This window comes from Pleuronectes platessa, chromosome 16, assembly GCF_947347685.1.
Source record: "Pleuronectes platessa chromosome 16, fPlePla1.1, whole genome shotgun sequence".
Taxonomy (NCBI): Eukaryota; Metazoa; Chordata; class Actinopteri; order Pleuronectiformes; family Pleuronectidae; genus Pleuronectes; species Pleuronectes platessa.
The window spans coordinates 2,921,079-2,933,231 of NC_070641.1; the positions used below are offsets into that span (position 1 = coordinate 2,921,079).

At 48.5% G+C, this 12,153-nt stretch overlaps 1 pseudogene; it reads left to right on the forward strand.

The window, feature by feature from the left end:
* Positions 1-6,309: 6,309 nt before the first annotated feature.
* Positions 6,310-9,205, forward strand: LOC128458345 (fructose-bisphosphate aldolase A-like; annotated as a pseudogene).
* The last annotated feature ends 2,948 nt before the right edge of the window (positions 9,206-12,153 follow it).

Here is a 12,153-nt window from a genome sequence, read left to right on the forward strand (position 1 = left end):
CCCAGATGTTTTACCAGCTGTTCTTCCTGCATTTAGCAGCTGTGACTGAGTTTCTTTTATTCTGGATCGTGTTAAATTTCCTCTGATTTTTATTATAGAACAGTTTGATCCTGGTTGTGAAATATGACGCTCTGTTGTTGTCAGTCAAACTGTCCAAATCTGTGATTGGTCACACGCAGTAAACCCATCCCCTTTAATGTGCTCGCTCAGATCTCGTTGAGAAAAACCTGAGTTAACTTAACGAGTTGATAACCAGCGTCATGTGACCACTTAGCCTAACTGTGTTTGTCAGGTTAAGTTGAACTGGATCTCAGAAAGATCTCCTGGACATGTTAAAGTGACTTCGTAGTTCAGGCCTCAGTGTTTCCTCAGTGAAGCTATGAGAGGAGAATGAGGACAGACATCAGGATTGGACAGAAACACAGAGAGACAACAATCGGCCAATAGCGTGTTCATTCCAACACGTGAACATGAAGCAGAGAGGAAGCTGCTAACCTCTGAACAGGACTGAAGTCCCTGCTGCTCTTTCTACTGGATGTGCTGCATCACTGGCTCACAGCTGATGAAGTGAGCCTCTGTAAACACTGATGTCCTCTTCTCTCAACAGATGGAGGGTGAAGTTGTCTTTGTGAAGGTGAGGGTGAAGGGGACAGTGTGACGGAGGCTGAGCTGTGTCCTGAGGATCCAGAGACTGAAGCAGCAGCAGCTTGTGTGTTGCTTCCAATTTACACAACCCCTAATCTGCATGTGTTTGTGAGATGAAGCCGGAGCACCTGGAGAAATCATGGGGAGAACATGCAGACTCCACACAGGAAGACTCTGAACCGGATTCAAACCAGCAACCTTCCTGCCCCGATTGTGTTTATTCACATGAAGAATGTGTTTATTGAGATGACACAACACAAGCAGAATATATAAACCCTCTATAAAGAGTCACATACAGTGTATTTAAAGCTATTATTTTCCACCTTTGTCCCTCAGTATGTCTCCATGTGTGTATAAGCACATTCTGTGTATATGTTTGCTTATGATCTTAAAGTTCCTGGTTTCACGTCACAAATTGATTTAGTTCCACACATTGAAATCACTTTGAGTTTAAAATTTGAGTTTTGTTTTTGACAAAAAATATCAAAACTCTGGACTTAAAAATGGAATGTTTTAATTTCTGAATCAGGTGCAGAGCAGTGGTTGCTTTTCTACTTTTTGACCCACAGGTGGCGGTGTCGTATAAAAGCAGAAGATCCCAGTCAAAGCCCTTATCATCAGTCCATAAGTCAAACACATGGATCTTTTCATCTCTGACAAACCAGATGTAACGAGAAGAAAAATATCTCAGAGAGAAAAGTTCTATTTCTACTTGTCTCTGCTTTAATGCACAATAAACATCCTTCTACCGACCTCACTGGAATCATGAATCTGGTTTTCTTTCCTCTTGCAAATAAACAGGTGGAAACATTTCGTCCTTGGTGCAGGTAAAAGAACAAAATCCCCAGTTTGACATAATGAAAACAACCAGACGAACAGTGACTGTCACATTTACAGTATGAAGAAGAGTCGATGAAGAGCAGAGCATCTTTAAGTCTCCGAGGAAACTGTTAAATAAATATTTTACAATATTTAATTGAAAAAAGACCCGGTGACGTTTCATACATAACGTAGATGAAGATTGTTGTATGTTCTCAACCACCACCTCAGAACAACCACAAGAGGGAGACTGTAAAATATCTCTGGGAACAGCACCATGCTGGGAAATAATTGATGATGGGAGGTTTACAGCAGAGACAAGTGACAGAAAGTGTCTGAGAGATGATGTCCTGCAGACAGCGGACATTTTGGGCCTGTTGTGTTGAACAGTTGTCTTATTTTGTGGAGACATGATGGTTTCACTTCATTTTCAAGGCCATCTCAGTTCTTTGTGACTTCAGGATAAGAAAAGTTTGACAGAGTCAGTTCCTGACAGTCTCAAGTTCTCACTGTATGCAGAGGTCATCACCTAACATTTTATGATCCTCAACACACGTGTGTCAGTGTAACATGTGACTGTGACGCCATGTTCATGAACACGCTGCTCTTACATCTGTCCAGCAGATGTTGAAGCCATCATCTCTTCATGGAGCTGTGCACAAGGCTGTTGTCATTGTCATGGTGACAAAACAGTGTGAACAACACGTCATCCAAAGGATCTGTTAGAATTCCATTTAACACATTTATGGGATATACTTTATACTTATAAGAAAAAGCTTGTGCTCGTAATGAAACTCCACATCTGATCAATATGTCTCTATATAAACAGCCTGACAGCAGATCAATACATTTATTTTGATTATTTATCAGTGGATTTAATTCATTCACCAACACAAAACCTCTTATCCTGAATGAAAAGGAGCAGAAAGGAGAATAATCTGATATAATCTGCTTCTCTTTCACAAGATGTACAATAGCTCAGTAGTTTCAGCTTTAGTTTAGTGTTTGGTTACTTTAGGGTTCAGGTTTAGATCAGATTCAGGTTTAGGTTAAAGTTTAACACCTCTCTCTCTCGCTCTCTCTCCTTTATCACATTGCACTTGCTGATGGAAGTTTCTGTGACGTGTTTGCTCCGCCTAGCGGTTGATTAAAATTTCAATAAAGGTTAATTTACAATATTAAGATAGTCCTCTGATTTTTGGACCTAACTTTTATCCTCTTCCATAAAAGTAAGATCAATACCGTGATCTTGCATTAACCAAAAAGGTACCAATAACCATCATGTATAGCTCATTCTGCTTTCCTGCCCCACGCTCAGTTTATTGGCCCACTAATTAACATTGTCATTCAGACAGAGTTGGTGTTGGAGTTTAACCCGGTAGACGAGAGGGTCGCCTCCCTGCGCCTAAGGGTTGTAGGGGGGAAAACTCTGACTGTTGTTTGTGCGTATGCACCAAACAGCAGTTCAGAGTACTCGGCCTTCTTGGAGACCCTGAATGGAGTCCTGTATGGGGCTCCAGTAGGGGACTCCATAGTTCTGTTGGGTGACTTCAACGCCCACGTGGGCAACGATGGAGATACCTGGAGAGGCGTGGTGGGGAGGAACGGCCTCCCTGATCCGAACCCGAGCGGTCGTTTGTTATTGGACTTCTGTGCTAGTCATGGATTATCCATAACAAACACCATGTTCGAACATAAGGGTGCTCATAAGTGTACCTGGTACCAGAGTACCCTAGGCCGAAGATCAATGATCGATTTTGTGATCATGTCATCTGATCTGAGGCCGCATGTTTTGGACACTCGGGTAAAGAGAGGGGCGGAACTGTCAACCGACCACCATCTGGTTGTGAGTTGGATCAGGGAATGGGGGAAATTTCCGGATAGACCTGGTAAGCCCAAACGAGTAGTGCGGGTGAACTGGGAACGTCTGGAGGAGGCCCCCGTCCTAGGTATCTTCAACTCACACCTCCGGCGGAGTTTTTCTGGCATTCCTGTGGAGGTTGGGGGCATTGAGCCGGAGTGGGCGGTGTTCAAAGCCTCCATTGCTGAAGCTGCGGCGGCTAGCTGTGGCCTCAGGGTCTTAGGCTCCTCAAGGGGCGGTAACCCTCGGACACCGTGGTGGACACCGGTGGTCAGGGAAGCCGTCCGATTGAAGAAGGAGGCCTTCCGGGATATGATATCCTGGAGGACTCCTGACTCGGTTGCAGGGTACCGACAGGCCCGAAGGGCTGCAGCTGCTGCCGTGTCGGAGGCTAAGCAGCGGGTGTGGGAGAAGTTCGGAGAGGCCATGGAGAAGGACTTTCGGTCGGCACCAAAGTGTTTCTGGAAGACTATCCGGCACCTCAGGAGGGGGAAACGGGGAACCATCCAAGCTGTGTACAGTAAGGATGGGACTCTGTTGACCTCAACTGAGGAGGTCGTCGGACGTTGGAAGGAACACTTTGAGGAACTCCTGAATCCGAATAACACGCCCTCTATGTTGGAGGCAGAGCTCGAGGTTGATGGTGTTTCGTCGTCAATTTCCCTGGTGGAGGTCACTGAGGTAGTCAAACATCTCCGCAGTGGCAAAGCCCCAGGGATTGATGAGATCCAGCCAGAAATGCTAAAGGCTCTGGGTGTTGAGGGGCTGTCATGGTTGACACGCCTATTCAACATCGCGTGGGAGTCGGGTACAGTGCCAAAGGAGTGGCAAACCGGGGTGGTGGTTCCCCTGTTCAAAAAGGGGGACCAGAGAGTGTGTGCCAATTACCGGGGTATCACACTTCTCAGCCTCCCTGGTAAAGTCTACTCCAAGGTGCTGGAAAGGAGGGTTCGGCCGATCGTCGAACCTCAGATTGAAGAGGAACAATGCGGTTTTCGCCCCGGACGTGGAACTACGGACCAGCTCTTCACTCTTGCAAGGATCCTGGAGGGGGCCTGGGAGTATGCCCATCCGGTCTACATGTGTTTTGTGGATCTGGAGAAGGCGTATGACCGGGTCCCCCGGGAGAAACTGTGGGAGGTGCTGCGGGAGTATGGGGTAAGGGGGTCTATCCTCAGGGCCATCCAATCCCTGTACTCCCAAAGCGAGAGCTGTGTTCGCGTCCTCGGCAGCCAGTCAGTTTCGTTCTCAGTGGGAGCTGGTCTCCGCCAGGGCTGCGCCTTGTCAACAATCCTGTTTGTGATATACATGGACAGGATATCGAGGCGTAGTCGTGGTGGGGAGGGGTTGCAGTTCGGTGGTCTGAGGATCTCGTCACTGCTTTTTGCAGATGACGTGGTCCTCATTGGATCATCGGCCTGTGACCTTTAGCACTCACTGGATCGGCTGGCGGCCGAGTGTGAAGCGGCTGGGATGAGGATCAGCACCGCTAAATCTGAGGCCATGACTCTTAGCAGGAAACCGATGGATTGCTTACTCCGGGTAGGAAATGAGTCCTTAGCCCAAGTGAAGGAGTTCAAGTACCTCAGGGTCTTGTTCGTGAGTGAGGGTACTATGGAGCGTGAGATTGGCCGGAGAATCGGAGCAGCGGGGGCGGTATTGCGTTCGCTTTACCGCACCGTTGTAACGAAAAGAGAGCTGAGCCGCAAGGCAAAGCTCTCGATCTACCGGTCGATCTTCGTTCCTATCCTCACCTATGGTCATGAGGGCTGGGTGATGACCGAAAGGACGAGATCGCGGGTACAAGCGGCCGAGATGAGTTTTCTCAGAAGGGTGGCTGGCGTCTCCCTTAGGGATAGGGTGAGAAGCTCAGCCATCCGTGAGGAACTCGGATTAGAGCCGCTGCTCCTTTACTTAGAAAGGAGTCAGCTGAGGTGGTTCGGGCATCTGGTAAGGATGCCCACTGGGCGCCTTCCTTGGGAGGTGTTTCAGGCACGTCCAGTGGGGAGGAGACCTCGGGGAAGACCCAGGACTAGGTGGAGAGATTATATCTCAACACTGGCCTGGGAACGCCTCGGGATCCCCCCGTCAGAGTTGGTCAATGTGGCCCGGGAAAGGGAAGTCTGGGGCCCCCTGCTTGAGCTGCTCCCCCCGCGACCCGACCCCGGATAAGCGGACGAAAATGAGATGAGATGAGATTCAGACAGAGTTATTTAACCTTCCACTTGCATCCTATGATCCTTGCAAAAGACGCCTAGCTGGGAAGTTGTGATTGATCCCATTTAGTTTTACCCAGTACTACAGTCCCAACTTAAAGGGTCAATGTGTTGAGTTTAGGGTTAGGGTTCTTCTTCTTTTTCTTCTTCTTTTTCCTGTTGTTCTTCTCTTCTTCTTCTTTTTCTTTTCTTCTTTTTTTTCTTCTTCTCTTCTTCTTCTTTTTCTTCCTCTTTTTCCCTTTTTCTACTTCTTCTTTTTCTTTTCATCTTCTTTTTCTTTTGTTCTTCACTTCTTCTTATTTTTCTTTTCTTCTTTTTTTCTTTTCTTTTCTTCCTCTTTTTCTTCTTCTTTTTCTTTTTTCTTCTTCTTCTCTTCTTCTTGTTTTTCTTTTCTTCCTCTTTTTCCCTTCTTCTTCTTCTTCTTCTTCTGTTTTCTTTTGTTCTTCTCTTCTTCTTCTTTTCTACTTCTTTTTCTTTTGTTCTTCTCCTCTTCTTCTTTTTCTTTTATTTTCTTCTTTTTTTTCTTCTTCTTTTCTTCTTCTTTTTCTTTTCTTCCTCTTTTCCTCTTTCGTGTAGTGTAGTTTGTGTGTAGTGTAGGAGCAGGTGCTATTAGCCGTGGGGGAGCAGGTAGGGCACGGGAACAACAACTGGTGTTCCAAGAAAGACTTGTTTCCCTCCCTGAGTCAGTGGTGGGAGGTTGGCAAGGGTCAAATTAAGGTGTTCTGCCAGCAGTACACTGCATACTCTACAGGAAACATTAAAAGAGCGATGGAGCAGCTAGAGGCAGACATCAAGGAGCTGGAGAGCGTACCTACCAACACGGAGAAATTAAAGGCTAAAAGACAACAACTGAACTCCTTTCTCCAGGAGAAGGCCAAAGGAGCTCTGGTTCAAGCTCGTTTCCAGAAATTAAAATACATAGACGCACCTACCACATTCTTTTTTAACCTGGAGAGATCCGTGGCCCAGGGGAAGCAGATGGTGTGTCTCCGGCTGCTGGATGGGAATATAACATCAGAACCAGCCGATATGACGCGGTGGAGTTTTATACCGACCTGTTTGGGGCAGAGGAGTGTGACGGGGAAGCTGTGGCCGAGTTGCTGCAGGACCTTCCACAGCTGAGTCCAGGTGAGCGGGACACCCTGAGCGCCGACATAACTCTGGAGGAGCTGACCACTGCTGTATCACAGATAGCTGCAGGCAAGGCACCAGGTTTGGATGGATTACCAGCAGATTTTTTAAAACATTTCTGGAACATTATGGGACAGGATCTGATGGATGTCCTGAGAAGTCGTTTGGGAAAGGGCTTCTTCCAGCCTCCTGCAGACGGGCTGTCATATCACTCCTACCAAAGAAAGGAGATCTAACCCTGCTGAGGAAGAGACCCGTCTCTCTTTTATGTAGTGACTATAAGGTTTTATCTAAGGTTTTAGCAAATAGATTCAAGGTTTTTATGGAAGTGTTTATTGGTGCTGACATATATTGTGTACCAGGTAGGTCAATGCAGGACAATTAGTTTTTAATGGGAGACATTTTTGATTTGTTTACAACATATACTATTAATATTGGCATTATTTCCATTGACCAGGAAAAAGCCTTTGATCGTGTCGATCGTTCATCCCTGTTTGCCACATCGGTTCCCAAACTGGGGTAGGGGGTACGCGAAGTGGTTTAGGGGGTACGCAGTCACCACATGGAGCCCTTGGGGGCTGGAATCTCACCTCAGCCGCCACGCGCCGGCCCTCACCTTTCAATTTCAATGCGTGCGTCAGACTCCTAGGTCCGTGTTCCAAGATGGGTCGGACCCCCCCTTATGTTGGTTTCATGTTGGTATCCGTCGCCTTTATACTGAGGGGGCCAGGTGGGGAAAGTCTGTGGAAACTGTCAGACATCTGTAAAGTTAGGTGGATGTCTGAAAGCAGCTATAAACTACACTTCCCACAATTCAACTTGATAGTATTTTTTGTTAGAACCTCCCAGGCTGGTAAATGTGAATGTCGTTTAATGAAGGAGTTCCAAAAATGTTTAGCCCCTGGCCCCCAAAATAACAGTGACCTGTGAACCTCACTGATTATAATATGGTATGTATGGTCTGTAGTTATATAGAGAGGACATTGATTTGAGCTACAAACGTGAAGATGTCAGAGTGTTTCCTGTGTTGCTGTAAACTAAGCATCTGCAACGGAGGCTGTTGCTAGGGTTAGGCATATTTATTTGGAGATATTATTAATTTATATTTGTGAGAATGTGCTGTTTTTTATTGTTTTTAAAATTTTATTAGATTTCTGAAAATTATCACAGGAACCCACATGAATGTCTCCTCACCGCAACAACCCTAATTGTAGCTAACTATTCTGTGTGAAGTGGCTTCTCCATCTGAAACCTTCAACCTGTTTCCCGGCTAATCCAGGCAAAGCATCAGTGTAGAGAACACAGATGAGAACAGGCGGCTTTACCGTCAACTCCTCTTCACTGCTGACAGCCAGGTCAATCCCTGCATCGGCGGAGTTATCTTCTTCCATGAGACGCTGTACCAAAAGACAGATGACGGCAAGCCCTTCCCCGAGCTGGTCAAAGAGAAGGGCATGGTGGTGGGCATCGAAGTGGACAAGGGCGTGGTTGACCCTGGCCGACACTAATGGAGAGACCACTACTCAAGGTACAAAAGGCCTCCTCCTCGCTACAGTGAAAGCAAGACAAACACTGGCATCACAAGTTGTTTTGTTGTTCTGGCACATTCGTGACCTCAGCATAAGTTATTGATTACTGATTGGGTTTACTGTCAGCAGAATGTTGAGTCTCAAGTCAACCTCAGAGAAAGCTCTCTAGCTGTGAGGCGTCAGTGCTCACCTCTGCACCAATGTGCCGCCAGTGTTTCTCTACCTTTAAAATGCAATGCTAACATGTAGTGACCAATTGAAACTACTTCAGTCTGCAGGCGGATGTCTGCTCTCTATCTCGCTTCTTGCCTCATGAATGTCACCACTGAGGCCTGCCCTTTGTGCTATTTCTCCTTCAAGCCTGGACAGGCTCTATCAGCGATGTGCTGAGTACAAGAAGCACGGTGCTGACTTCGCCAAGTGGCGGTGTGTGTTAAAGATCACCAAAAACACCCCTTCCCAGCTGGCTATCATGGAGAACGCCAATGTTCTGGCCCGCTATGCGAGCATCTGTCAGATGGTGAGACACACACACATACACTCCAATCCAATGCTTGATCCCCCTCCCCCAGCATGGCATTGTGCCCATTGTGGAGCCTGAGATTCTCCCAGACGGCGAACATGACCTGCAGCGCTGCCAGTATGTGACCGAGAAGGTGAGTGAAGAGAAGGTTTGACAGATCCAACAGATCAAGCAGATGAAGAGGAAGAGGAGGAGGAGGAGGAGGAGGAGTTGAGGACTAACTATAAAGTGCTGCCCTTAGATGCACTATATGCACTGCATTAATGTGTGTGTATGAATGGACGAACGGCAAAAAACTGTATTGTAAAGTGCTTTGAGTGGTCATCAAGACTAGAAAAGTGGTATATAAATACAAACCGTTTAACTGCTGAGAGCTGAGACAGACTTAGCTAATGCAGGACGGTGTCTCTTAACCATTCTTAATTTAGTGTGTTCTCTAATGTAGCACCATCTCAGTCTGTACCTGCTAGGGATGCACTGATTGCAGTAAAATCCACAGACTCACAGCTGATCCACAGGTCGGGTGGGTAGAGTCGTAAGATGAACTCTGCTAATGAATAGTGGATAGGTTCAATAGGTATAATACATCATTAATGTGGAAAATTAAAATTACATTCTCAAAAAAAGAGAATCTTGTATTCCTGCAACGAATGCTGCAAGCACATTACTAGTCAATGAAAACATGGGGCCCTATTCTTTTGCGCCATGGCACCCTGTGCAAAGTGCAGTTGAATGTCCAGTGCGTTGTGAGTTTGGCTGCACGTTTGGTATCGTGGTGACAGGAAGAGATTGAGATGTACTGGGTGTCTTTGCGTCGATTTTACCAGTTATTGTTTGATTACTTGTATCTGTCCCTTTAAGTAAATTTCTCATCTCATCGTCATCCGCTTATCCGGGGTCGGGTCGCGGGGGGAGCAGCTCAAGCAGGGGGCCCAAGACTTCCCTTTCCCGGGCCACATTGACCAGCTCTGACGGGAGGATCCCGAGGCGTTCCCAGGCCAGTGTTGAGATATAATCTCTCCACCTAGTCCTGGGTCTTCCCCGAGGTCTCCTCCCCACTGGACGTGCCTGAAACACCTCCCAAGGGAGGCGCCCAGTGGGCATCCTTACCAGATGCCCGAACCACCTCAGCTGACTCCTTTCTAAGTAAAGGAGCAGCGGCTCTAATCCGAGTCCCTCACGGATGACTGAGCTTCTCACCCTATCCCTAAGGGAGACGCCAGCCACCCTTCTGAGAAAACTCATCTCGGCCACTTGTACCCGCGATCTCATCCTTTCGGTCATCACCCAGCCCTCATGACCATAGGTGAGGATAGGAACGAAGATCGACCGGTAGATCGAGATCTTTGCCTTGCGGCTCAGCTCTCTTTTCGTTACAACGGTGCGGTAAAGCGAACGCAATACCGCCCCCGCTGCTCCGATTCTCCGGCCAATCTCACGCTCCATAGTACCCTCACTCGCGAACAAGACCCCGAGGTACTTGAACTCCTTCACTTGGGCTAAGGACTAATTTCCTACCCGGAGTAAGCAATCCATCGGTTTCCTGCTAAGAGTCATGGCCTCAGATTTAGCGGTGCTGATCCTCATCCCAGCCGCTTCACACTCGGCCGCCAGCCGATCCAGTGAGTGCTGAAGGTCACAAGCCGATGATCCAATGAGGACCACATCATCCGCAAAAAGCAGTGACGAGATCCTCAGACCACCGAACTGCAACCCCTCCCCACCACGACTACGCCTCGATATCCTGTCCATGTATATCACAAACAGGATTGGTGACAAGGCGCAGCCCTGGCGGAGACCAGCACCCACTGAGAACGAAACTGACTGGCTGCCGAGGACCCGAACACAGCTCTCGCTTTGGGAGTACAGAGATTGGATGGCCCTGAGGAGAGACCCCCTTACCCCATACTCCCGCAGCACCTCCCACAGTTTCTCCCGGGGGACCCGGTCATACGCCTTCTCCAGATCCACAAAACACAAGTGGACCGGATGGGCATACTCCCAGGCCCCCTCCAGGATCCTTGCGAGAGTGAAGAGCTGGTCCGTAGTTCCACGTCCGGGGCGAAAACCGCATTGTTCCTCTTCAATCTGAGGTTCGACGATCGGCCGAACCCTCCTTTCCAGCACCTTGGAGTAGACTTTACCAGGGAGGCTGAGAAGTGTGATACCCCGATAATTGGTACACACTCTCTGGTCCCCCTTTTTGAACAGGGGAACCACCACCCCGGTTTGCCACTCCTTTGGCACTGTACCCGACTCCCACGCAATGTTGAATAGGCGTGTCAACCATGACAGCCCCTCAACACCCAGAGCCTTTAGCATTTCTGGCTGGATCTCATCAATCCCTGGGGCTTTGCCACTGCGGAGATGTTTGACTACCTCAGTGACCTCCACCAGGGAAATTGACGACGAAACACCATCAACCTCGAGCTCTGCCTCCAACATAGAGGGCGTGTTATTCGGATTCAGGAGTTCCTCAAAGTGTTCCTTCCAACGTCCGACGACCTCCTCAGTTGAGGTCAACAGAGTCCCATCCTTACTGTACACAGCTTGGATGGTTCCCCGTTTCCCCCTCCTGAGGTGCCGGATAGTCTTCCAGAAACACTTTGGTGCCGACCGAAAGTCCTTCTCCATGGCCTCTCCGAACTTCTCCCACACCCGCTGCTTAGCCTCCGACACGGCAGCAGCTGCAGCCCTTCGGGCCTGTCGGTACCCTGCAACCGAGTCAGGAGTCCTCCAGGATATCATATCCCGGAAGGCCTCCTTCTTCAATCGGACGGCTTCCCTGACCACCGGTGTCCACCACGGTGTCCGAGGGTTACCGCCCCTTGAGGAACCTAAGACCCTGAGGCCACAGCTAGCCGCCGCAGCTTCAGCAATGGAGGCTTTGAACACTGCCCACTCCGGCTCAATGTCCCCAACCTCCACAGGAATGCCAGAAAAACTCCGCCGGAGGTGTGAGTTGAAGATACCTAGGACGGGGGCCTCCTCCAGACGTTCCCAGTTCACCCGCACTACTCGTTTGGGCTTACCAGGTCTATCCGAAAATTTCCCCCATTCCCTGATCCAACTCACAACCAGATGGTGGTCGGTTGACAGTTCCGCCCCTCTCTTTACCCGAGTGTCCAAAACATGCGGCCTCAGATCAGATGACACGATCACAAAATCGATCATTGATCTTCGGCCTAGGGTACTCTGGTACCAGGTACACTTATGAGCACCCTTATGTTCGAACATGGTGTTTGTTATGGATAATCCATGACTAGCACAGAAGTCCAATAACAAACGACCGCTCGGGTTCGGATCAGGGAGGCCGTTCCTCCCCACCACGCCTCTCCAGGTATCTCCATCGTTGCCCACGTGGGCGTTGAAGTCACCCAGCAGAACTACGGAGTCCCCTACTGGAGCCCCATGCAGGACTCCATTCAG